Here is a 26830-nt window from a genome sequence, read left to right as displayed (position 1 = left end):
CCTTGGGGACACCCAGGTCATCAGAACTATTGTCCCCACTGGAAGATTTCCCCTCTATTACTTTTCAGGGGACAACCCAAAACTTGGGATTTCTCTTTCAATGAGAATAGTAAACAGACAAATATAGAGGGTGAATCTCCCTAATGAGAACACAGCAATAAAACCTGGCAGATGTTCTAATCGCTCTCCACTCCATCGAAAAAAAAAAAAAAAAAAAGTTTTGCCTTTAAGCATGAATACAACTGCACCTCATAGGGGAAAAATAAACATCTATTATCACACTTCCTATCCCAACGATTACTATAAGATTTCTCTTTGGGACTTGTCACAATCACCTGCAATCAGGGGTTATGCAAGGTCAACCAAATAGACTGCACAGGGCTCACCACCTAATCATTCTGTCTGGCTCTGGAGGGTGGGGTGGTGCATCCAGGTGGACTTTGTGTGTGAGAATTCTCATTTATGTCTAATGAGCAGGAAATTCAAATAGGAAGTCCATTGCAGATCTGTCCCCATTCCTCAGGGACTAACATTGGTGTAAACAAACCCCAATTACAGGTTACCTGTCAGCTTATCGGAGGCTGTGCTGGTTATAGTTATGACAGGACTGTCCTCTGAAAACAGACACCAAGGAATCATTGGAAATATAGTCAAATGATTGTGCAGAAACTGACATCCTTGTCCTAAGAAGGTAGAAGTTCCACTTCCAAAGTCTAGTTCCTGGCGGAGCAGGATTGTGACATGTCAGGAAAGCAGAGACAGGGCTACATCCGTGTCCACTTACATTTCTACCCATCAAACCCAACCATCCATAGCTAAAAATGCGTACTTTACTTTCTCTGGCCTAACAGAGCAGAAACAGGAACTCGCTGTAGAGCAAGAAAAAGCCGCCCCTCACCCCCCTGGAGACCTGTAGCGCCACCTGCTGATAAAGCTTAGTATTGCATGACTGATAAAAACAAAGAGCACCTATTGGAAGCGTCAGATGAACCATGCTATCCTGTCTGCCGTCACTTCTGTTTACCGAGCAGCTGTGGAAATCCCCCTTACACAGACTTTACATTGCCGGCACATACTCCATTTTGTACAACTCAGACCTATCCTGAGAACACCCAGTGACTTCCAGATTAGGATGGAGCTCTGCAATGTCAGGAGCCTCTCTACACTTTGTACTTATTGCACTCTGGGATGTGAGAAGGGAGTAATGAGAAGGCCCAGTTTACAAATATGTAGGTTTTTACCTCCTCTCTGAAAAGCGAACCATGGTGGATTGCTTTTCAGAGGGCTTAAGCACTGTGTAAAGCACAAGTATTACCTGCCGAAAGCAACCAGTTGTATATACATTTTTTCTTTCTAACGCCACGACTGCAGCATTGAGTACCAGTACGGCCACTGACCAGGATAAAGTGGTTATAAAGCCTCAAGATTTTTCACCTCAATGCATTCTATACATTAAGGTGAAAAACCTGTGATTCAGCCCCTCCCCCCTCTTACCCCAACCCGATCCAGCGATGTGCACAAGCGCTCCTCATTGGGCAGATTGCCTTCGGCTCCCGCTGCTGTCAATCAAATTCAGTGACATGGGAGCGAGGGGCAGGGCAGTGTCAATGGACGCAGCAGCGGGACTCGGGAGCGAGCCCACATGGGTGCCCCCAAAGAAAGCTGCTTTCCGTGGGGGCACCCGATGAAGAGGAGGATTGTGGCAGCTCTGTGCAAAATGATTGGACAGAGCAGGTAAGTACAACATTTTTTTTTTTGTTTTTTTTATAAAAGTAACAAACAGGCATTACAGCCGCTTTAACTTGCAGCTTGGGGGGGGGTTGAGATTGGGGTATAAGAAAAAAAAAAAAGCAGCTCAACTGCCTGTTTTTACTGCACCTAAGAGCCGGTTCACACTAATCCGACTCAGTCGCCCCGACTTTGGGCGACTTTGAAGTCGCCCGTGTAGCGCGGCTTGCAAACGACTTCTCATAATAGAAGTCAATGCAGGCCGCTCCGACTTCGCCAAAAAATAGTGCAGGAACCTTTTTCAACGGTTCCATTGCACAGCATTGGGAGGCGACCAAGTTGCCTGACAAGTCGGGAGTAGTGTGAACCGTCTCTTAGAGTACAATGTTTGAATATTAAATCCCAACAGAACTTTTATTTATTTATATCAGCTAAATTTATTCCCGATCTATTGAAACAAACAGGTATTCAAAAACTTAAAGTTGGTACTCTTTAGAGTAGAAAAGCCTTGCTCTGTGTGGAAGGTTTTAAAACTAGAGCTGTCCAATCAGAAGGAAGCAACAAATAGCACTGCATCTACACAGATCGCAAGGTTCTCTCTCTGCAGCGGACTGGCAGGGGCCTTTGTTCACCTTTTTTATTTTATTGTACCTGGAATATATTAGGCCAATTGAAACTAAAAGTTCAAGTGGGCTTTAGGCTGGATTCACACTATTGCGACGTCATTGCATGTGATTCTCACTGCACTGCTGTACAGATCACATGCGATGTCTGTGTGATGCGAATTCAGCCATTCGGATTGTATGACTGAATTTGCACCAAAATGATGCAGCGCCCTTTTTTTTGGACCGCACTGGAATCGGATCACATGGGCGTCCAACACCCATGCGATCAGATTCCTGCACCGCTTGGCAGTTCGCACTGCAATCCGATCTGGGTGTGTCATTAACTTTGTAGTGACACCCACATCGGTTCGCACAGGACAGAGTGAATGACATGCGATGTGGGAACCCGCAGTGGAGTCGCGCTGGTACCCGCATCTCAATAGCGTGAACCCAGTCTTAAGAGATCCTGTATTTGAGGCTTCCTGGGATCCTGTATTTGAGGCTTCCTGGGATCCTGTATTTGAGGCTTCCTGCGAGTCCAACTGCAGCTGAATTATTTTAAAATTTACGTAAGAGTGTGACAGGTTGAAGGTTTTATGCGAGACGGTCTGCACCCCGATAGAGGAGATTTGGTTATACCAGTCACCTGCACAGGAAGGAAGGAGAAATTCTCTATCATGTGGACACAGCAACATATTTTATATGAAAGATCCAATCATTCCTCATTTTATTAGAAAATGTGTTATTACTGTCTGTGTCCCTGTAAGGGGGGAGGGGAGAGTGTCCTTCTCACTTCCTGTTTCCACACCAAGCCAATAGACAGGAAGTGAACTCCAAAAAAAGGGGACAAAGAGCAAGAAAATAAATGGACAGAGCTCCTAACCCTTCCACATGGTTTCATCATAGCGAGGCCTCATGTACACTGGACATTTACTAACTTTCCTTTAGGCCCTTCATCCTGCCAGCAGCATTTTATCAGAAAAAAAATGCTTGACGCTTGTAAAAACGCGTGTAACGTGCCTAGGCGTGTTTACAAGCATCAAGCTCTGTTCGGCTCCATTCACACCAATGCACTTTTTCTCATGCTTGTTGCAGAAACACAGGACATCTTTAACATGGGTTCCTCTGGCACACGTTCACATCAATGCATTTTTTTGTGCCTCTGCGTTTTTGGAAAGGGTCAGGGATTTTAAAATGCAAAACGGTGCTTTTTTGGTTCAACAGACCTCAATGAAAAAGCTGCAGAAAAGCATGTAGTGCGTTTTTACTGTGATTTTTATCTGCTAAACAACAAATTTACCCAAAAATTAAAAAAAAAAAGCACAGCAGAAATGCTCAAAAGCAAACTGCAAAAGGTGTGACTTGAGCCTTAGAGAGATTTCCCTGCACTTCCTGTCATAGTGACAACAGTTTTACTAGACAGGAAGTGCGGAGGGGGGGGGGGAAGCTGTAACAGAACAAAAAAAAAAAAAATTTCTGATATTCCTTAAGTGCCAGTTCACACGTATGCGGTGTCAGACATTGCATGTAATGCCCCATACACACGTGCAGATTATCTGCAGACTTACCAAAACCATATAATATGAGGTCAAACCTAAACACTTTCAATTTGTATGCAATCCGGCAGGCCCTTGCACTACATAGAAAAGGTAAGTCTGCAGACAAAAGTCTGCAGATAATCTGCACGTGTGTATGGGGCATGATTCGCACCACACTGCAAATCACATGCGATGCAAATTCAGCCATGCAGATTGTATGGCTGAACTCGCATTGCATTAGGACCAAAGTCGCACAGGACTTTTTTTTTTGTCCGCACCAGAATCGGATCGCATGGATGTGCACATCTATACGATCCGATTCCTGTCCGAGCTGACAGTTCGCAATGCAATATGCAAACTAATCTGGGGGTGTCGTTAACGTTGTATAGACACCCCCAGCGTTTCATAAATGGCAGTGTGAACTGCCTGCGAGTCGGGTGCAATGCAGGAATCCGTAGTGGATTTGCAGGGTACCAGCATCGCACCAATGTGAATCGGCAATCAATTACTGTTTAATTTTAAGCAGAGCTCAGTCCAAAAGAGGAAGCACTGCTTGTTTGCTTCCTCCCCCCTCCCCCCCACATTTGGCACCTTTCAGGGGGGTATTTTTTTGAAAGGTACCAATACCCACTTCAGTCGCAGCAAAGCCCCTCCTCCTACCCGATGCCATTCACAAAGCGCAGCGCTCTTTGTGCATGTGCAGTAGGGGACCGGCTGTGAAGCCGCAAGGCTTTACTGCCAGTTTCCCTTACAACGAATGGCGGCAGCCCCAGGGCGCTAATTAGAAAATCAGCTGGGGTGCTGACATTGCGGGATACCTGGACAGGTGAGTGTCCCAATATTAAAAGTCAGCAGTTACAGTATTTGTAGCTGCTGCCTTTTAACTTTTTTTTTCCCCCTATGAAAAATCTCAAATTATCTAGGTCATACACTTAAGCCCAGGTTCACACTGAGGTTGTTTTGAAATCGTGCAAGTTCACCTGAACTCGAACGATTTCAAAACGGAATTTCAGTCCAACTTCGGGGGCGATTTCACAGACATCTATACAGGTTCCTGCACAGATGTCTATGGAAATCCCCCCCCTCCCCAAAGTCGCCAAAAGTAGTACAGAAATTACTTTTGGGAGTAGCAAAGTCGTCGTCGCACTGATTCAGACAGTGCAATTGCCTCCGATTTGACATGTCAAATCGCATGCCAAACTGGACCAATGTAAACGTGGGCTAAAACGAAGTGAGTCACAACATACACATGGCAGTACATAACAGCCAATGGCATCATTTACTAAACCTGGAGAGTGCAAAATCAGATGCAGCTGTGCATGGCAGCCAATCTGCTTCTTACTTCAGCTTTGACAAAACAATCTGGAAGCTGATTGGTTTCTATGCACAGCTGCACCAGATTTTACACTCTCCAGTTTTATTAACCCCCCCCCCCCCCCCATGCATCATCACGCCAGAAGCTGAGGGCCAGCTCCCAACCATACTGCAGCAAAGTGCCAACCACCACCAAAGGCTGACTACTTTAACTATTTACATGTTATTTGAAAAGTTGCATGATCAAAAAAAAAAAAAAAAAAAAACTTTACAAAAAGACTGCAAATGAAAGTTGACAATTCAACAAAGATTAAAGAGCACCTGTCATAAGATATGGTGACTGACATTTCAACACTTGGGAAACCAATGAACATTCATTCTGTAGGCCAGGGGTCTTCCAACTACGGCCCTCCAGTTGTTCAGGAACTACAATTCCCATCATGCCTAGTCATGTATGTGAATGTCCGAGTCTTACAATGCCTCATGGGATGTGTAGTTCCACAACAGCTGGAGGGCCGCAGTTTGAAGATCCCTGCTCTAGGCGAACCAACATGCCTTACAAATAAAAAGCAAAGCAAGTGAAAATGTCAGCGTGTCCTAACCTCCTATTAGACATGGCAGACCTCCATAAAGTGTCCCTGTCATCTTCTGGCCACAAAGCTTTTCCTGCAAAGAGCAAAAACACTCACCTCTCCCACTGCTGCAAGGACGATAAACCAAAGCATTCATCTTCTGTGTCCCCTTTAGCCCTTAGAGGTTCCTCTAGTCACTACGGTCCCCTGAAGCAAGGTTCGTCGTCAGTGGAAGGAACCAAGAATTGCAGCAGGGGACATGAGAGCAACACTCCAAGAAATGAATGCTTCCCAGCAGATTCAACCCAGTGACACTTTGCAGCAGGAAAGGCGAGGATAGACTCTTGTGTTGCAGACAGAGCTTTGAAGCCAGTATTATTTACCTGTCAGGGTGACTGTATATAATCCCTATGGTCAGTGTCCGAGGCCTGGTTCTCCAATGGAGCCCTAGACACCGAGGATTCAGTCCGCACCCATCTACCCAAGTCTGGAGGGTCTGCAGAGTTCTATGCCGGGTCTCATATTCCCATCACAAAGAGTTACTGCTAACAAAAAGAAACTTACAGAAAGCCATACAACAAATAATTCCTCCTAAAACTCCTCCGAGATGTAGGATCCCGAGCCATGAGGAGAGTAAGGAGAACTACAAAGTAACACAACTTTAACCTCTTGCTGCACATGTAACACATATGTGTGATGAGAAAAGGGGTGGGCGTTAACGAGCAGGGATGACCAAGGGTGCATGCCCAGCACAGTGACCAAGGGTGCATGCCCAGCACAGTGACCAAGGGTGCATGCCCAGCACAGTGACCAAGGGTGCATGCCCAGCACAGTGACCGAGCCGTCACGACAGCCGTCGGTCTCTAGTCACAATCAGGAGCTGGCAGGACAGGCTCCCAATCATGTGACTACCAATTACAGCAGTCACGTGATCACGTGGGTGTAAAGGCCACTTTAAGGGATACCGGGAATGAAAGGAAGAGGTTAACAAGCCAAAACATCGGTCTGCCAGTCTCAAACATTAAAGCAGTATCAAACCCAAAACTATAACGTATTGCTGATTACCAATTCATAGATGTGGTGGCTGCATTCATTTTCATTTTGTGGGCTTTGTTCTATTTTCCTCTGACGATCTGGCCAGAAGCACACTTCCTGTTCAAAATTGCCTCCAATATGGATGGAGGATCAATGGAGACACCCTTGGGACAGCAGCACTGTCAGTCTTGGAGGGTTGGATGTACTAGCAGATTTAGATACACTAACAAATTGAAGCCAAACACTAGATCACACTTGTTAAAGTGTTACTAAAATATTTAAAAAAAAATAAAAATGGCATAATCATTTGCGCAATGCAATGGTATTACACAGAGCAGCCTCAAACCAACCTTTCTGAGGTCCCCCAACAGCTCCTCCTCCTCTTCTTGTGACTCTATAGAAAGCTGCTTTCTATGTGGGACACAGCTCTGGCGCTCCCAAGCTGGGTGTGTCTACGGAGCCGTGATCCATTGGCACACACAATGGTGCTTAGCCCGCCCCTCACAGCATTTGATTGACAGCAGCAGAAGCCAATGGCTCTTGCTGCCCGTGTCCCTGTGTGAAGACGAAGAGAAGAAATGCAGCTGTGCACAGCACTGGATCTCTTCTCTCCCTCTCTTCCCCTTTACACAGGGTAGAGGAGGACAGAAAGCTATAAAACTTTTTTACCTTAATGCAGGAAATGCATTAAGGTAAAAAAAACAAAACACTTTGGCTTTAGAACCACGTCAAGGCTTGTTCACAACATAAGTGCATGATGGGAAAACCACACAGATTTCACTTGCAGAGACACAAGTTACCATCAGTTTCACATTAGTTTCCATGTGTGTTTCAGTCAGTTTGTTTTTAGGTGCGAGTTATAGGCCTTGTTCACACCAGTGTTGACGCCACGTCAATTTGTTTTTCCGTTTGCAGAAAACTGCATACATGTTGCAGATTCAAGCGCAGATAAAAATGTTGTGGTTTGAAAAGGGCACTTGGAGAACAATATATATATATATATATATATATATATATAATTTTTTTTTTTTTTTTTGCAGACAGAAAAACTGACGTCCCTGCACTAGGCCTTAACCACTTACGGGCCGCCCACCGTGTATTTACGTTGGTACTTCTGACATCAAATACCGGTGTTATGTAGAACCCCGGTATTTTTTTTAAATGGCGGGCGGTCAGCTTTAACACAAGGGTGGTCCCAACGGAATTACCTTTATGGGTGGCGGGAGAGGTGCCTGCCCCCCTCCCGCCGCTTCCCGGTCGTTTTCCCCCACTTACCTGAGCCGTTGATAGCGGGGGAAAATTATCCAGTCCGCTCTCCTCTCAGGCAGGAAGTGGAGTGAGGGAAAGATGGCCCCACTCCACTCTATGGCCTTGGAGGACTGGAGCGACGCCATACGTCCTTTCATCCCAACGGCCTTAACAAGCCACCATGAAAAAAAATTCCTTTTTAGTGTAGATATGAGATACGAGGTCTTTTTGACCCCCAGATCTCACAAAGTGTTCCAGTCATACATCCCTTGCATAAGGAATAAAAGTGATCAAAATTTTAATTTTTTTTTCTAAAAAAGGACAGTGGAAAAAAAAAAAAAAAAAAAGGATAAAACAGGATAAAGCGCCCAATTGGCTTGCGCACAGAAGCGAACGCTTACGCAAGTCACGCCCACATATGTAAACAGTGTTCAACACCACACATGTGAGGTATCGCCGTGATCGTTACAGCGAGAGCAATAATTTGAGCCCTAGACCTCCTCTAACTCTAAACTGGTAACCTGTAGAAATTTTTAAAGTGTCGCCTATGGTGATTTTAAGTACCAATGTTTGTCGCCATTCCACGAGCGTGCGCAATAATGAAGCATGACATGCTGGGTATCCATTTACTCATAACATTATCTTTCACATTATAGAAAAAATTTGGCCAACTTTACTGTTTTCTTATTTTTCCCCAAAAAATTGCGTTTGTAAGACCGCTGCGCAAATACAACGGGATACAAAATATTGCAACAATCTCCATTTTTTTTTCTAGAGTCTCTGCTAAAATAAATAAAAAAAAAAAAATATATATAAACGTTTGGGGGTTTTAGGCTGCATTCACATGTCAGCGTATGGATCGCGGGCAGAATCGCTGCGATTCCGCCCGCGATCCGGAGATTATTGCAAATCGCGGGATGCCTGTGCGTTGCCCGTGATTTGCAATAGCCCCCCAAACGCTGAGCGATGTTGCCGCGATTTCCACCTGCCGATTCGCGGTAACTTCGCGCAAAAAAAATTGCGGGACGCAATACGCTCCAAAGAAGCTCTTGTACTTTTTTTGGGCGTAATGCGTCCCGCAATTCTTTTTGCGCGATGTTCCCGCGATTCGGCAGGCGGCAATCGCGGCAACATCGCTCAGCGTTTGGGGTGCCATTGCAAATCACGGGCAACGCACAGGCGTCCCGCGATTTGCAATAATCTCCGGGTCGCGGGCGGAATCGCGCCGCGATCCATACGCTGACATGTGAATGCAGCCTTAAGTAATTGTCTAGAAAAAAAAAAATGATTTTAAACTTGTAAACAAGTGTCAGAAATAGGCCCGGTCCCTAAGTGGTTAAAGAAGAACTCCATCTTTCCACACACTTTACATAGCTGGCCCAAGCAAACTATGTCCCTCACTAACCCGTGAGGCAGCTGGATGTGCGCTATACACTGTATATAGCTGCAGCCACAGCATACCGCAATGCCTTCTGGGTGCAAGCCGAGACCTTCCTGTCTCATACCCAGAACACAGAAGAGTTGCTCAGAGCAAGCTATGTATTCCATAAATTAATACAAAGCTTTCTCTGACTGACTGAGTCAGAGGCGCAGGCTGATGATGTCACAACCTCTGACTCAGCCAATCATAGAAAGCTTTGTATTCATTGATAGAATACATTGCTTGCTCTGAGTGGCTAAGCACAGCTGTGGTAGACTCTTCTGTGTTGCAGGTAGAAGATAGGAAGCCTTGGCTCACACCTGGAACAGTGCGGTAATGCTGTATGAAGCCCCAGCTACATAAACAGTTTTTATACAGCACATCCATCCGCCTAACAGGCTAGTGATTGACGTTGTTTGGGCCAGCTTGGCCCAAATGAGCTATGTAAAGTGTGTGGAAAGATAGAGTTCTTCTTTATTAAAAAGAGAATTTTTTTTTTCCAGAATCATATTTGCCTAGGTGGATGCTGCATTGGTTCCCTGCTGACTCTAATGCCTCGTACACACGCATCGATTATTGGCCGGGAATTTTCGGCCAACGTCCGATTGGCCAATTTTCGGCTTGTTAGTATGATGCTTTCGACAACCGACTCAGACTTTTCGGCTGAATAAAATCTGGTGTGCATGCTATAAAATTTTTGTTGGCCGTCAACACAACGGCCGATTTTCCGTCAGTCAGTACAGATTTCGGCAGACAAAAATCTGATGAGCAAGACTGGGCATGCTCAGAGAAGAAAAAACACACGGAAAGTAAACCAGCACATGACATCACTTCTGAAGTAGATTTTTGTTGGCCGAGAAAATTTGTGTGCAGTTTAGGCACATTCCAACCAACAAAACACAACTCTGGACAAAAGTCGGCCGATAATCGTTGCGTGTGTACGAGGCATAACACTGAGAACGGAGTGATTGAAACCCCACCAATCACTTGGTTCTCATAGCTCCCTGAGCAGAGAGCTGGTGGCTGTCAGTCAGCAGCTCTCTGCTTCCCCCGCTCAATGGAGTGCTGGGCTGTGGAGGAGGTGGGGGAGTGGCCAGTCCAGGCTTGTGGTTGGATCCCCATTTCATTGTCATGATCGTCCTCCATGCCTGGATCAGCTCTGAGACTTCAGCCTGCTGTCTGATGAAACCAGGTCACAGGAGTGCAGATTGAACTGCACTCCTGTGATCCAAGTACAGCCAAATGAGCTTTAAGGAAGTTGAAAAACAACACTTACTAGCTGGATCATCAGGTTTAAAAAGGAAAAAACGAACGCAGCCCATCCCATCTAAGAATTGGTAATCATTGGGTTTCATACCACTGGAAACACATAGCCGGCCTGTATAGAACCCAATAAGGTACCAGCAGCACAATCCCAGCAATCACAGAAGCTTCCGCTGCTCGGATATCTGACTTATAAACTATAAGAGGAGAACAAACCTTGTCGTGATATTAAAAAAAAAAAAAAAAAGATGATGAAAGCGGAGAGGTGAAGGTGTCAGCGCCACTGAGGTGGGTGGTGAAGTTGATGGAGGTGTTGGGGGTCCATACATCCGAGGAGGGGGTCAGTCTGATCACGGCCCACCTGGAAGAATAGAAGTACATAGAGGGTGTCAGTGATTGGATGGCACACATGCTGAAAAGCAGAAGCAGGCTGTGCAGTGATTGATGGTGTGCAGAGCTTCCATTGTATGACTGCAGAGGGAGAGAGGAGCAAAGGCACAGCTGTGATCACTGATCCTCCCTCTCACAGGCCTCTAGGAGGCGCTGCTGTGCTGCAGCTTCCTCCCCATCCCCCCACCCTGAACACTGAATGCGCCCCCTACAGGACACTGGAGCCCGGCTCTCTGCCTTCTCCTCCTCGGTGACACGGCTGCGGTGCATTTTGGGTGGAGGCAGGCTTTATATTTCTATATCCCCCCCTCCCCCTTCCCTCACACCCCCGATTACCGGACGATGCGATATGGGATCGGTGGTGTAGCGGAGATCAGGAAGTCCCGGCCGGCAGCATGCTGGCAGCGCAGCTCATCATCGCGCCTTTTTCAGCAGACAGGCTGGAGAGGAGGAGAGGGAGGGGAGAGCCGGGGATCCGCCCCCAACCCCCCCCCCTCCTTCCCTCATTAACCCCTTCCTGGCCGCCGCATTGCACACCGGGGGGACCCGATCACTGCCGGGAGGGGGGATGGGATGACAGGAGGCAGCGCTGCAATCAGTGCCGGCCAACCCCCTTCTACTCCATGTGTGCGGGCTGTACACAGGAAGAGATCCGCACCGGCCTATGGAGGCGATATACACCTCCCCTCCCCCCCCCACTACATCCCTCTCCTCCCTGTCTACCAATCACAGCCCGGCCTACAGAGGACACACCGATCCTCTATATACTCTACACATCTATAGGTGTCATCTCTCCTCTATATACTGTACACACAGGGGATGGATATACACATATATAGGTGTGATCTCTATATACTGTACATATAGGGGATGTATATACACATATATAGGTGTGATCTCTCCTCTATATACTCTACATATAGGGGATGTGTGTATATATACATACACACAGGTGTGATCTGTCCTCAATGTACTGTACACTCCACACCATATATACTGTACACACAGGGGATGTATATACACACACTGTATACATATATAGGTGTGATCAGTCCTCTATATACTGTACACATATATAGGTGTCATCTCTCCTCTATATACTGTACATATAGGGGCTGCAAACACATACTGTATACATATATAGGTGTGATCTCTCTATATACTGTGCATACAGGGGATGTGTGTGTATATATACACATACACACAGGTGTGATCTGTCCTCTATATACTGTACACACAGGGGTGTATATACACATACTGTATACATATATAGGTGTGATCTCTATATACTGTACATACAGGGGATGTATATACACATATATAGGTGTGATCTCTCCTCTATATACTGTACATACAGGGGATGTGTATATGTGTGATCTCTCCTCTATATACTGTACACCCCAGACTATATATACACTGTACATACAGGGGATGTATATATACATACTGTATACATATATAGGTGTGATCTGTCCTCTATATACTGAACATACAGGAGATGTATATACACATATAGGTGTGATCTCTCCTCTATACTGCACCCCCACACTATATTTACTGTACACACAGGGGATGTATATACACATACTGTACACATATATAGGTGTGATCTGTCCTCTATATACTGTACATACAGGGTGTGTATATATACACACACACGTATGATCTGTTCTCTATATACTGTACACCCCAGACCATATATACTGTACACACATACTGTATACATATATAGGTGTGATCTGTCTATATACTGTACACACAGGGTGTGTGTGTGTATATATATATACACACACACAAATATAGGTGTGATCTGTCCTCTATATACTGTACACCCCCATACCATATATACTGTACATACAGGGGATGTATATACACATACTTTACACATGTATAGGTGTGATCTGTCCTCTATATATTGTACACCCCCAGACCATATATTGGTGCGATATACATACAAGGGATGTACACCTATATAGGTGTGATCTGTCCTCTATATCCTATGTATATATTATATATACACATACACACACATAGTTGTGATCTGTCATATACATACACACATAAAAGGTGTGATCCTCTAGTCTATATACTGTACACCCCCAAACTATACACATACCAGGGCTGTACACATATATAGGTGTGATCTGTCTCATACACATATATATATATATATATATATATATATATATATATATATTACACACACGTGTGATCTGTAACACCACACAGATACCCCCAGACTATATATACATATAGAGGATGTATATATACATACTGTACAGATTTATAGGTGTATTATACACATACAAGGGATGTACATGTATATATATATGTGTGTGATGATCACTGTCCTCTATACTATATACCCAACACTGCATTACGGTCTACATAGGATACACAGACATCACCTGGGAAAATACACACACACACACACACACACACATATATATGTATAAATAACACATATACACACACACTGGACACCTCTGTGATAACCCCCCCAGGGCCCAGTGTGGAGGTAGAAATACCCAGGCCTCCCCATATAAATGTACACAGTCCAGTATATCCTCTCCAGATGTACACAAAGCTCTGTACCGAGTGTTCCTCATATCCCAGGATACAGAGGTCCCCTATAGATGTATACAGTCCAGTATATACTCTATAGAGTTACACAGAGCTAAACCTTTACAGTGCCATCTCTACCTACAGGAGGTTCTCTATATAGCTCTGTATATCCAGTACATCCATCATAGATGTACACACAGCCCTGTACAGGGCTCCCTTATAGATGTACACATATACACCCTACAGAGCTGTGTGTGTATGGAGGAAGTGTGATCCCCAGTCAGTGTGTGCTGTATAGAAGTATATACATCCCAGTCAGTGCTGTCCCCGATAGAAGACCAATGAGAGGTACAGATGAGATCCTAGCGATTTGTGTCGTCATAGCCTCCAGTCATAGCTCTCCTCCCCTATACATCCCAGTCAGGCAGTGATGTCATAGAAAGAAAGGATGTCTGATTTATAAGATGTCCCCTATGGATCTGAGATGTGTTTATGATGTCCTAAACAACCCAGTCAGTGATGTCTTTATAGAAAGGATGTCCCCTATAGGAGAATGTGAGGTCTGTGTATGATGTCCTATACATCCCAGTCAGTAATGTCCCCTATAGAAGAATGTATGGTGTATACGATGTGCTTTACATATGTCAGTCAGTGGTGTCCCCTTGTCAGTCAGTGGTGTCCCCTATAGAAGATGTGAGGTGTTCCTCATCCTATATCCTCCACAGTATAGCAGTGTATATACTGTCCTATACTTCCCAGTCAATTTCCCCCTATAGAAGCTGATCTGTGGTGTAGTGTCCTATAGATGTCAGTGATGTGTCCCCTATAGAAGTGTATCATCTGATGTGTATATACCGTTCTCTATACACCAGTCAGTTCTCCCCTATAGAAGTGTATGTGAAGTCCTATAGATCCCGCTGTGAGGTTTTCCTTCTCCAGTCATAGTGCTTTATATGATACCCTATAGATTCCAGTCAGTGAGGTGTGTATGATGTCCTATATATCCCAGTCAATCAGTTCTCCCCTATATAAGTAGAAGAGAGGTGTATCGGTCAGTCAGTGAGGGGGTCCCCTATAGAAGCGTATTATCTGTGGTGTATGTACTGTCCTATAGAAGTCAGTCAGCGGTAAGGTGCCACCTAAATAAGTCAGGGGCATCCCCTATAGAATGAGATGTTAGGTGTCCCCCTATAGAAGTCAGGCAGAGCTCTCCACTATAAATCCTGGTCAGTGAGGTGTCCCCTATAGATATGCATTATCTGTTGTGTATATAGCATCCTAAAGAAGTCAGTCAGCAGTATAGATGTGAGGTGTGTGTGTGTATATAATGGCCTATAGATTGCAGTCAGAGCTTCCCCCCCTTTACATCCCGGTCAGTCAGTTCTCCCCCTATAGAAGTGTATATGAAGTCCTATAGATCCCGGTGTGAGGTGTTCCTCATCCTATATCCTCTGGTAGATTCCAGTCAGTGAGGTGTGTATGATGTCCTATACATACTGGTCAGTCAGTTCCCCCCATAGCAGTGTATTATATGTGATGTATATGCTGTCCTATAGAAGTCAATGGTGAGGTGTCCCCTATAGAAGTCAGTCAGTGGTGTCCCCTATAGAAGATGTGAGGTGTATATATGATGCCCTATAGATTCCAGTCAGTCAGAGCTCTCCTCCCCTATACATCCCAGGCAGTCAGTGGTGTCCCCCCATAGAAGATGTGAGGCACCCCCCCTATAGAAGGAGAATATATATATATATATATATATATATATATATATATATATATATATATGTGATGTCCTATAGATTCAACCCAGAGCTATCCTCTATACATCACTGTGAGTCAGTTCTCCCCTTATAGAAGTGTATATGAAATCCTATAGATCCCAGTGTGAGGTGTTCCTCATCCTATATCCTCTAGTGAAGTCAGTGCTGTCTATTTGATACCCTATAGATTCCAGTCAGTGAGGTATGTATGATGTCCTATACAATCAGTTCCTCCCTATAGGAGATGTAAGGTGTATCAGTCAGTGAGGTGTCCCCTATAGAAGTATTATCTGTGGTGTATATACTGTCCTATAGAAGTCAGTCAGCGGTGAGGTGTTCCCTATACAAGTCAGTGGTGCCCCCTATAGAAGATGTGTATATATGATGCCCTATAGATTCCAGTCAGAGCGCTCCTCTCCTATACATCCCAGTCAGTCAGTGGAGTCCCCTATAGAAGATATATACACACACACATATCCCTATAGATTCCAGCCAGAGCTCTCCTCCCCTATACATCCCAGTCAGTGGTGTCCCCTATAGATGTGAGGTGTAGGTATACATGATGTCCTATAGATTCCAGTCAGAGCTCTCCTCCCCTATACATCCCAGTCTGTGGTATATATACCGTCCTATAGAAGTCAGTCAGTGATGCGTCCCCCTTATAGGAGATGTGAGGTGTATATATAATGTTCTATAGATTCCAGTCAGAGCTCTCCTCCCCTATACATCCCGGTCTGTGGTATATATATATCATCCTATATAAGTCAGTCAGCGATGTGTTCCCCTATAGAAGGAGATGTGAGGTGTCCCCCCTATAGAAGTCAGTCGGTGATGTGTCCCCTATAGAAGATGTGAGGTGTTGCCCCCCCATAGAAGTCAGTCAGCGACATTTTCCCCTATAGAAGGAGATGTGAGGTGTCGCCCCTATAGAAGTCAGTGATGTGTTCTCTATAGAAGATGTGAGGTGTCGCCCCTATAGAAGTCAGTCAGCTATATGTTCCCCTATAGAAGGAGATGAGAGGTGTCGCCCCTATAGAAGTCAGTCGGTGATGTGTCCCCTATAGAAGGAGATGTGATGTGTTGCCCCCTATAGAAGCCAGCTATATGTTCCCCTATAGATGTGAGGTGTCGCCCCCTATAGAAGGAGGTGTGAGGTGTCGCCCCTATAGAAGGAGATGTGAGGTGTCCCCCCTATAGAAGGAGATGTGAGGTGTCCCCCCCTATAGAAGGAGATGTGAGGTGTCCCCCCCTATAGAAGGAGATGTGAGGTGTCCCCCCTATAGAAGTCAGTCAGTGATGCGGGGTGAATATATAATGTTCTATAGATTCCAGTCAGTGATGTATCCCCCTATGGAAGGAGATGTATATATGACGTCCTATAGATTCCAGTCAGAGCTCTCCTCCCCTATACATCCCAGTCAGTCAGTGGTGTCCCCTATATTAGTGCATTATGTGAGGTGTATGTATAATGTCCTATAGAAGTCAGTCAGAGCTCTCCTCACCTATACATCCCATTCAGTGGTGTCCCCCCCCCCTACAGAAGATGTGAGGTGTATATATGATGATGCCCAATAGATTCCAGCCAGTGCTCTCCTCCCCTATACATCCCAGTCAGTCAATGGTGCCCCCTATAGATGTGAGGTATATATGATGCTCTATAGATTCCAGTCAGAGCTCTCCTCACCTATACATCCCAGTCAGTCAGTGGTGTCCCCCCTATAGGAAATGTGAGGTGTATATATGACCACCCCCCCAGTCAGTCAGGGCTCTCCTCTCTTATACATACCAGTCAGTGATGTCCCCTATATAGATATGTATTATGTGAGGTGTATGTATAATGTCCTATAGAAGTCAGTCAGAGCTCTCATCACCTATACATTCCAGTCAGTCAGGGGTGCCCCCCCCCTATAGATGTGAGGTGTATATATGATGTTCTATAGATTCCAGTCAGAGCTCTCCTCCCCTATACATCCCAGTCAGTCAGTGGTGTCCCCTATAGAAGGAGATGTGAGGTGTATGTATGACCCCCTATGGATTCCAGTCAGAGCTCTCCTCCCCTATACATCCCGGTCAGTCAGGGGTGCCCCCCTATAGATGTGAGGTGTATATATGACGCCCTATAGATTCCAGTCAGTCAGAGCTCTCCTCTCCTATACATCCCGGTCAGAGCTCTCCCGGTCGGTCGGTCGGTCAGTGAGCGGTAAGAAGGATTCCCCTCCCCCCGGTGGGTGTCCCCGCCCCGGCCGAGGTATGTATCCGGTGAGTGACTCACCCCTCCTCCGGTAGGTCGGTCGGTGTGTGGGTCGGTGGCGGGGCAGACAATACCCGGCGCTGTCTCCCTCCCGCTGACCAATATGGCGGAGGAGAAAGATCGGATGTGTCGTCAGCGGCTCATTAGCATGAAGGGGGGACTCATTGTCCGGGAGGGGGGGTCCCCACACCGAGCACCGGGGCTCTCCGTTCCGGGATAGGGGGGGAAGGGGTGGTGACACGGAGGACACACCCCGTACGGAACACACCGGGGAGCTCGGCTCTGTCTCCGGTTACCGGGGCGGACTTGTCTCCGCCAGGGGGCGCCTCCTCGGAAAAAAAGGAATTACAGATCACTCCGCCGGCCGGGACTTCTTTCTGGTCACGTGGTAGAGATGGGCTCAGTGCTGCAGCCATGTGGTGAGGAGTGGAGGGGGGAGGGGCTTTGTGCCTGGAATGTCTGCCTCATGGAGGAGGACAATGGCCTAGGGGCCCAGCCCATTAGCCAAATGGAGGGCCCATTGGGTGGTCAGGGGGGCCACAGGGCAACTTATCGCAGTCGTTAATTGGGAGTAAGTGTCTCTGGGAGAGGGGCGAGGGCCCCTGTTGACCCAACTGTCCTGTCTTTGGCCGCCATCACTGGAAAACCATTTTTATCCAACCAGACAACATTAACCCCAAGGTTGGGGCCCCACAACTGCACAACACTGTAGCCAACCAGTCGTGTGCATTCCTCTATTGGCCCAAATTCACATAAGCCAATGAGAGTTACACAAGGCCCAGTTGGCTAATGCTCTTGGACTGATGAGAAGCCAATAGAGAGGAGCACTGGCCAGGTTGGCCAATGCCCATTGGCCAGTGAGTAACCAGTGTACAAGTTTGATTGGCTGAGCTTTCTTGACCAATGACGAGCCAATGAAGAGTCCCATAGGCCTGGTTGGCTAATGCCCTTTGATGAGGAGCCAATGGAGAGGAGCACTGGCCGGGTTGGCCAATGCCCATTGGCCAGTGAGTAACCAGTGGAAAATTGATTTAGTTTGATTGGCTGACCTTTCTTGACCAATGACATGCCAATGAAGAATTTCCTAGGCCTGGTTGGCTGATGCCCATTGGCTAACAAGGAGCCAAAGGAGAGGTGCACTGGCCTGGTTGGCCAATGCCCACTGGCTGGTGAGTAACCAGCGGAGAAATGATAAGGTTTGATTGGCTGGGCTTTATTGACCAATGACAAGCCAATGAAGAGTTCCATCGGCCTGGTTGGCTAATGCCCTTTGATGAGGGTCGATGGAGAGGAGCACTAGCCTTGTTGGCCAATGCCCATTGTCCATTGAGTAACCAGTGTAAAATTAATTTAGTTTGATTGGCTGAGCTTTCTTGACCAGTGACAAGCCAATGAAGAGTTTCCTAGGCCTAGTTTGCTGATGCCCATTGGCTGACAAGGAGCCAATGGTGAGGTGCACTGGCCTGGTTGGCCAATGCCCACGGGCTAGTGAGTAACCAGTGGAGAAATGATAAGGTTCGATTGGCTGGCCTTTATTGACCAATGACGAGCCAATGAAGAGTTGCATAGGCCTGGTTGGCTAATGCCCTTGGAGGAAGAGCCATTGGAGTGGAGCACTAACCTGGTTGGCCAATGCCCATTGGCTAGTGAGTAACCAGTGGAGAAATGATTAGGTTTTATTGGCTGGGCATTACTGACCAATGACCGGCCAATGAACAGTTTCCTAGGCCTAGTTGGCTGATGCCCATTGGCTAACAAGGAGCTAATGGTGAGGTGCACTGGCCTGGTTATATGATGCCCACTGGCTAATGAGTAACAAATGGAAAGATGATTAGGTTTGATTGACCAATGACAAGTCAATGAAGAGTTTCCTAGGCCTGGTTGGCCGATGCCCATTGGCCAGTGAGTAACTAGTGGAAAAGTTTGATTGGCTGAGCTTTCTTGACCAATGAGAAGCCAATGAAGAGTTCCATAGGCCTGGTTGGCTAATGCCCTTTGATGAGGGTCCATGGAGAGGAGCACTAGCCTGGTTGGCCAATGCCCATTGGCTAGTGAGTAACCAGTGGATAATTGATTAGGTTTGATTGGCTGGGCATTATTGACCAATAACAGACCAATGCAGAGTTGCATAGGCCTAGTTGGCTGATGCCCATTGGCTAACAAGGAGCCAAAAGGAGAGGTGAACTGGCCTGGTTAGATGATGCCCACTGGCTAATGAGTAACCAGTGGAAAGATGATTAGGTTTGAATGGCTGAGCTTTATTGACCAATGACAAGTCAATGAGGAGTTGCATAGGCCTGGTGGGCTAATGCCCTTTGATGACCAGCCAATGGAGAGGAGCACTAGCCTGGTTGGCCAATCCCCACTGGCTAGTGAGTAACCAGTGGAGAAATGATAAGGTTTGATTGGCTGGGCTTTATTGACGAATAACAGACCAATGAAGAGCTGCATAGGCCTGGTTGGCTGATGCCCAATGGCGCCCATTGGCTAACATGGAGCCAATGGTGAGGTGCACTGGCCCTGGTTAGATGATGCCCACTGGCTTATGAGTAACCAGTGGAAAGATGATTAGGTTGGAATGGCTCAGCTTTATTGACCAGTGACAAGCCAATGAAGAGTTGCACAGGCCTAGTTTGCTGCTACCCATTGGCTAACGAGGGACCTAAGGTGAGGTGCACTGGTCTGGTTGACCAATGCCCATTGGCTAGTGAGTAACCAGTGGAGAATTAGGTTTGAATGGCTGAGCTTTATTGACCAATGACAGGCCAATGAAGAGTTGCACTGGCCTAGAGGTCAAAGAGCTGAGATCTGACCCTGAAAGAGTTCAAACGAGCCCTAAATTTTAAAGGACTGTCAAAATAATAGATCCAAATAGGAAATTACAATTATTGGTTAACCAACTAGATTGGTTGAGACTACAATTTTCTTAATTGTCAATAATCTTACCACAAACAATTATTAATGGTCAGTATTATACAAGGGTTCTTCAAAAAGTTTCCACACTTTTTTTAAACCAAGTTTATATATATATATAATATATATATATATATATATATATATATATATATATATATATATAGAAAAGTCCAGAAAAGTTTTGAAGACCCCTGATATATTGAGATGGGGGCTGCACCCAGGTTAGTAAGAGCCATGAATGGTGCTTTGCTCTTCCTCCCTCTAAATAAAAATTGTATTCCTCAATCAATTATAATAATTGGTACATCAAGGTATATTTTTCTTCAATATTCTTTCAGCCTCCCCTGTACTATAGGTCTTATTTAATTTGTAACTTTAAAACACCTCCAAACTCTGCCTCTCTGTTGGTGACGATCTTATTAGTAGAGATAAAGAACTGAGGACCTTTAAACTAAAGTGTCCTACTAATCAGTTGACCCTTAAAATTAAATGGAATCATCAATTAAGAGGGAATCTCAAGAACTCACGCTTTGTGTCACCTTTCAAGGCAAATTAAAAAGTTCTGCTTGATGGTTTTCAAGAATCGCAAAACCACCTATTAACTGCTATAAAATTATAAAATGCAATCTTTGCCCATGTCGGAGGTGTCCTCCTCCACTTGTTGGTTAGAAGGCCAGACCATCGTTGTTAATGATTCACATTATTAATATTGGACTGTTGTTGATGAAAGCTTCTTGGAGGCCATCTGTGTCTTAACCTTGACATCGCACATAACCACGCATGGACAAAATAACATAGATAGTGGTAGATTCTGATTAAAGATTCCAAAAGTCCAGCACCACAAACTTCGGATTAAAGCAACAACATTAATTGGCTGAACAGATCGGAACTGCAAACTTTTGGAAACCTCTTGGATTATCTGAAGACCTCTCTGGCCCACTTTTCTATCCATGTTAGAGTAGGAAATCTCAAAGCGAGCGCTTCTGAATTGTCTAATTCACCAATAGAATTCTCTTAATTAATTAATTTATTATTAAATTATTATTAATTATAATTAATTAATTATTCTCTTAAGAATTAACTTCTTCTTTCAATTAAAAATCACAGTTCAAGTAAAATAAGTAGCTACATAACTCAACAAATAAAAAAAAAATAAAAAAAAAAATAGTTGAATTTACAAAATGAACATACAATATTTGGAAGCCCCTTTAGTCTCTGTCATGCTCTTGTGGAAAGAGACCAGTTTTTTATTTATTAGTGATTTAATTTTTCACTTTGGGAAAAGAATAAACAGAGTCGTAAACCTTTTTAATATTTTCTATATTTGTTGAAGTAGCTGCTACTAGTGGTATTTTTCTTTACCAGCTGTTCGCTGGCTCATCCTAGAGCGCGGAGATAATCATACAGTTTGGGCGGGTAACTGAGGATTATTACTTATAGAGTCGTAAACCTAATAGCAACATAAATTCTAAGGCCAAATAATGAGTGAAATTAGAAAAAAAAATATAAAAGCTGACAAGAGAAAATTTGGTTAAATTAAGCAAACAAAGCAGTTTCAGTCTAAATTTACTGATCTTAACGACTGTAAGACCGGAAGGATTTGCCCCCTTAATGACCAGGCCCTATTTTGCGTTTCGGCATTGCGTTATTTTAACGCACATCTGCGCGGTCGTGCAACGCTGTATCCCAAAAAAAAATGACGTCCTTCTTTTCCCACAAACAGAGCTTTCTTTTGGTGGTATTTGACTCTGCGTTTTTTATTTTTTGCGCTATACACAAAAAAAGAGCGACAATTCTGAAAAATAAATCAATATTTTTCACATTCTGCTATATAACATTCCCAAAAAAAAAATAAAAAAAAATAATTTTTTTTTAACATTATAGGCCAATTTGTTTTCTACTACATATTTTTGTTAAAAAAATCGCAATAAGCGTATTTTGATTGGTTTGCGCAAAAGTTATCGCGTCTACTAATTACGGGAAAGATTTATGTAATTTTTATTGTTTTTTTTTTCTTTTACTAGTAATGGCGGCGATCTGCGATTTTTTGCAGGACTGCGACATTGCGGCGGACAGATCGGACCCCTGACTGACATTTTTGACACTTTTGGGGGGACCAGTGACATTACTACAGTAATCAGTGCTAAAAATATGCACTGTTACTGTAATAATGACACTGGCAGAGAAGGGGTTAACATTGTGGGGGATCAAGGGGTTAAATGTGAGCCTAGGGGAGTGATTCTAACTGTGGGGGGGGGGCGTGGCTTGTGAAATGACCATAGAGACCTGTGTTCCTATATAGAAGGATCACAGGAGCTCTGTGATCATTCCATGGAGAAGAACAGTCGGCTGTGTTTACAACAGCTGACCGTTCTTCTCTCTCAGCGGGGGAGCGATCAAGGGTGTCAGGCGGCGGTCGGAGCTGCATGCCCGCTGCTTCGGCTTTCGCGCTGGTGGCACGCGCTTGCCCCCTAGCCTCCTGCTCGCGACTGCTGCAGTACATCTGCGGTGGGTGGTTGTAAAGAGGTTAAAGTGTAACTAAAGGCAAAACTTTTGTTTTAGTTTTGGTTGGAGTGGAGAGGGATTAGAATTTTATTTTTACCTGTACCCCTGTTAGGGGGATTCACCCTCTCTATTTGTCCTGTTTACCGTGAGAATATAGAAAATCCCAATTTTTGGGTTGTCCCGAAAAAAGTAATAGAGGGTAAATCTTCCTATGGGGACACTAGTTCTGGTGACCTGGGGGGGCCCCAATGCATTCTCCTAATTTGCAGGGATTCCCTCTCGCTTCCTGTTTGGCTATGGGACAGGAAGTGAAAGGAAATTTCTGCAATGGGGAACAGATGGTGAAAAAAAAACAAAAAACACAGGAGTTATAACCCTCTCTCTCTCTCTCTCTCTCTCTATCTAAGGCCCCTTTCACACTTGTACGACTCCAAAGTTGCGCCGACTTTGGACTGGAACTTTGACGCAACTTTGGATGGGTGCAACTTGGATACGACTTTGGCTTTGACCAGTTTTAACCTCCCTGGTGGTATCCCCGAGCGTGACTCGGGGTGGATTTTTTAGTCCAGGATCGGTATCCCTGAGTCACGCTCGGGGTGGATGTGCAGAGAGCGCAGCGGTGTCTCTTACCTTCTCCTGGCGATCCAGCGATGATCTCTCATTGCTGTGACCGCCAGCCGAGAGTCCCCGCCGCTCGTCCGTCGGTATGAGGACTTCCTAGTTCCGTTCCCTGCAGCAGCAATGCTGCATGGGAGCGGAACTGGGAGGGAAATTCAAACGTTGCACAAAACACAAACACATAACACATTTTATATTATATATATATATATATATATATATATATATATACATATATATATATATATATATATATATATATGTATATACATATGTATGTGTATATATATATATATATATATATATGTATATATATATATATATGTGTATATATATATATACCTATATACACACATATATATATATATATAAAATTATATTATTGATTCGATTATAATTCATTCGATTATATATATATATATATGTGTGTATATATATATATATATATATATATATATATATATATATATACACACACACACACATATATATATATATATATATACACATATATATATATAATGCATGAATTATAATCTAATCAATAATATAATTTTATTATATATATTATATAATAAAATTATATTATTGATTCGATTATAATTCATGTGTTTCAAATTTATCACATCTGGGATGTCTACTAGAGTCTTGTTTTGGTCAGGTTTAAATCAGTAATTACTAAGAATTGTAGGCCTATAATACATAACGCCAAATTTCCATGAAAAAAATTGTACCGCTTTTGGTACAGAATTCCTGACATAATCATACCGCCAGGGAGGTTAATGGACAACTGTTGCACACAAATTGCATTGTATAACATTCAGTTACGAATTTCATGCAACTTCTGAGGGTTAATATTGAAGTCTATGGCCCTCAAGTAGTCGAGACCAAAGTAGTGCATGAACTACTTTGAAGTTGCTGCAACTTTAAGTTGCGCATATATGAATGGGTATCATTGGAAAACATGGGGAACGACATGTCGTGCAATTCTGATGTCCAAAGTTGCATGACAAGTTGCACAAGTGTGAAAGGGGCCTTAAATGAAGAAAAAATAAAAACATTTCCCTTTAATTCTACTTTACATAAAGTGCTTAAAAACCATGGACTTCATAGGCACTACAAGACAACAATTCTTTAAAAATTCATATTTTTATTACAAAATCTCTAAAACATGAAAATACATAAATATCAGCATATCTGCTATCTGAATTGGGCTAATAACACCAAAAAAAAAAAAAAAAAAAAACACCAAAAACCCATTCCAATATTTAATATATGGTTGTGCGGCTGCCAGCATCTATGCACATATTTATTATTGAGATGGGTTATCTGTTAAAAAAAAAAAAAAAAAAAAATTATTGGGATGGGCTTTAGGTGTTTTTTTTTTTTTTGGTGTGATCAGCCCAATTCAGATAGCAGATAAGCTGATAATTTGTATGTATTTTCATGTTTTAGAGATTTTGTAATAAAAATATAAATTTTTAAATAATTTTTGTCTTGTAGTGCCTATAAAGTCCATGGGTTTTCAAGTACTTTATCTAGACATGTATAGGATCTACATGTATAGGATCTATCTATCTATCTATCTATCTATCTATCTATCTATCTATCTATCTATCTATCTATCTATCTATCTATCTATCTATCTATCTATCTATCTATCTATCTATCTATATCTACAGTATCTATATCTATATATATATATATATACAGTGCTATAGCTACAGACACCATGAACACCATGCTTAACCTCCTAGGCGGTAATCCCGAGCGTGACTCGGGGTTGATTTTTCATTGCAGGATCGGTAACCCCGAGTCACGCTCGGGGTGGATTGCAGAGAGCGCAGCGGTGTTCTCTTACCTTCTCCTGGCGATCCAGCGATGATCTCTCATTGCTGAGATCGCCAGCCGAGAGTCCCGCCGCTCCTCCGTCCCTCCGTCGGTCTGATCACTTCCTAGTTCCGTTCCCTGCAGCAGCAATGCTGTATGGGAGCGGAACTAGGGAGGGAAATTAAAAATGCGTTATATATTATATATATATATATATACACACATATATCTATATATAATATATAATGCATGAATTATAATCTAATCAATAATATAATTTTATTATATATATTATATATTAAATAATAAAATAATATTATTGATTCGATTATAATTCATGCGTTTGTGTTTCAAATTTATCACATCTGGGATGTCTACTAGAGTCTTGTTTTGGTCAGGTTTAAGTCAGTAATTACTAAGAATTGTAGGCCTATAATACATAACGCCAAATTTCCATGAAAACAATTGTACCGCTTTTGGTATGTAATTCCTGACATAATCATACCGCCAGGGAGGTTAAGGCTCATACACACTATAGAAAATTGGGCGAGAATTTTCGTCCAAAGAACTTTCCCACGATTTTCGTATAGTGTGTATACGACTTTCGACAGCCAATTACGACTTTTCGTATGAAAATTCTTGAAGGGACAAACTTCAAAATTTTTCTCGGGAACAGAAAAAATGATTTTCATTTAATGTGTGCAGTTTTTGTATTATTTTTGTACAAGAAAAATCAGAAAAGAAAGACTACGCATGATCAGAAACAACAAAAAAAAAAAGCCTTTGTCATACTAGAATTTCGTACGAATTTTCATTCATCGGTTTCTATTTGCTGTGAAACAACGAGAAAAATCAGATGATCGTTCGCCCGATTTTCTTATAGCGTGTACCCCACTTTAGGATTCTTTTTGGTGAATGGGATTACACCATTCACGGATTTTATACATATATATGTTTATGGACTGGCATTGAAAGATGGACTCACTTTGATGTATTTAAAGCGTAACTCCACTTTTGTTCAGAAAAAACATTCCCCTCTGGGTGATCTCTGTACATTACAAGGATTTTAACAACCTTTGTTGCAGATTCCTTCCTTTTGTTATTCTGAAGAAATCCCCCTGTGTTCCTCTGTGCCGAGTGGGTGAAATGGGAGCGGTTTCATAATTATCAATCAGCTGTGGCAGCTGCAGGACTCTAATGAGAAAGGCTGCTGGGTCTGCATCCCTTTAGACGTGTTCCTAGTGGGAGTATCTCACCAAAAATGACATTTTT

The 26830-nt window shown here is 43.7% G+C and overlaps 1 protein-coding gene across 2 annotated transcripts in view; it reads right to left on the bottom strand.

The window, feature by feature from the left end:
• Positions 1-11568, bottom strand: part of ADNP (activity dependent neuroprotector homeobox) — a 42798-nt gene extending 31230 nt beyond the window's left edge. The window contains exons 1-2 of one of the 2 annotated variants that reach the window (XM_082272176.1): positions 11450-11568; positions 10940-11084 (exon numbers count right to left, since the gene is read on the bottom strand). The gene's annotated coding sequence lies outside the window, so the exon portion shown is untranslated. The remainder of the gene's footprint in view (positions 1-10939; positions 11085-11449) is intronic. The other variant, XM_082272177.1, reaches the window with a different exon arrangement.
• Positions 11569-26830: the final 15262 nt, after the last annotated feature.

This window comes from Pelophylax lessonae (assembly GCF_965119305.1).
Source record: "Pelophylax lessonae genome assembly, chromosome: 11".
In the NCBI taxonomy this organism is placed as follows: domain Eukaryota; kingdom Metazoa; phylum Chordata; class Amphibia; order Anura; family Ranidae; genus Pelophylax; species Pelophylax lessonae.
The sequence above is the reverse complement of the archived record's forward strand: the minus strand, read 5'-3'. Positions and strand labels throughout refer to the sequence as shown.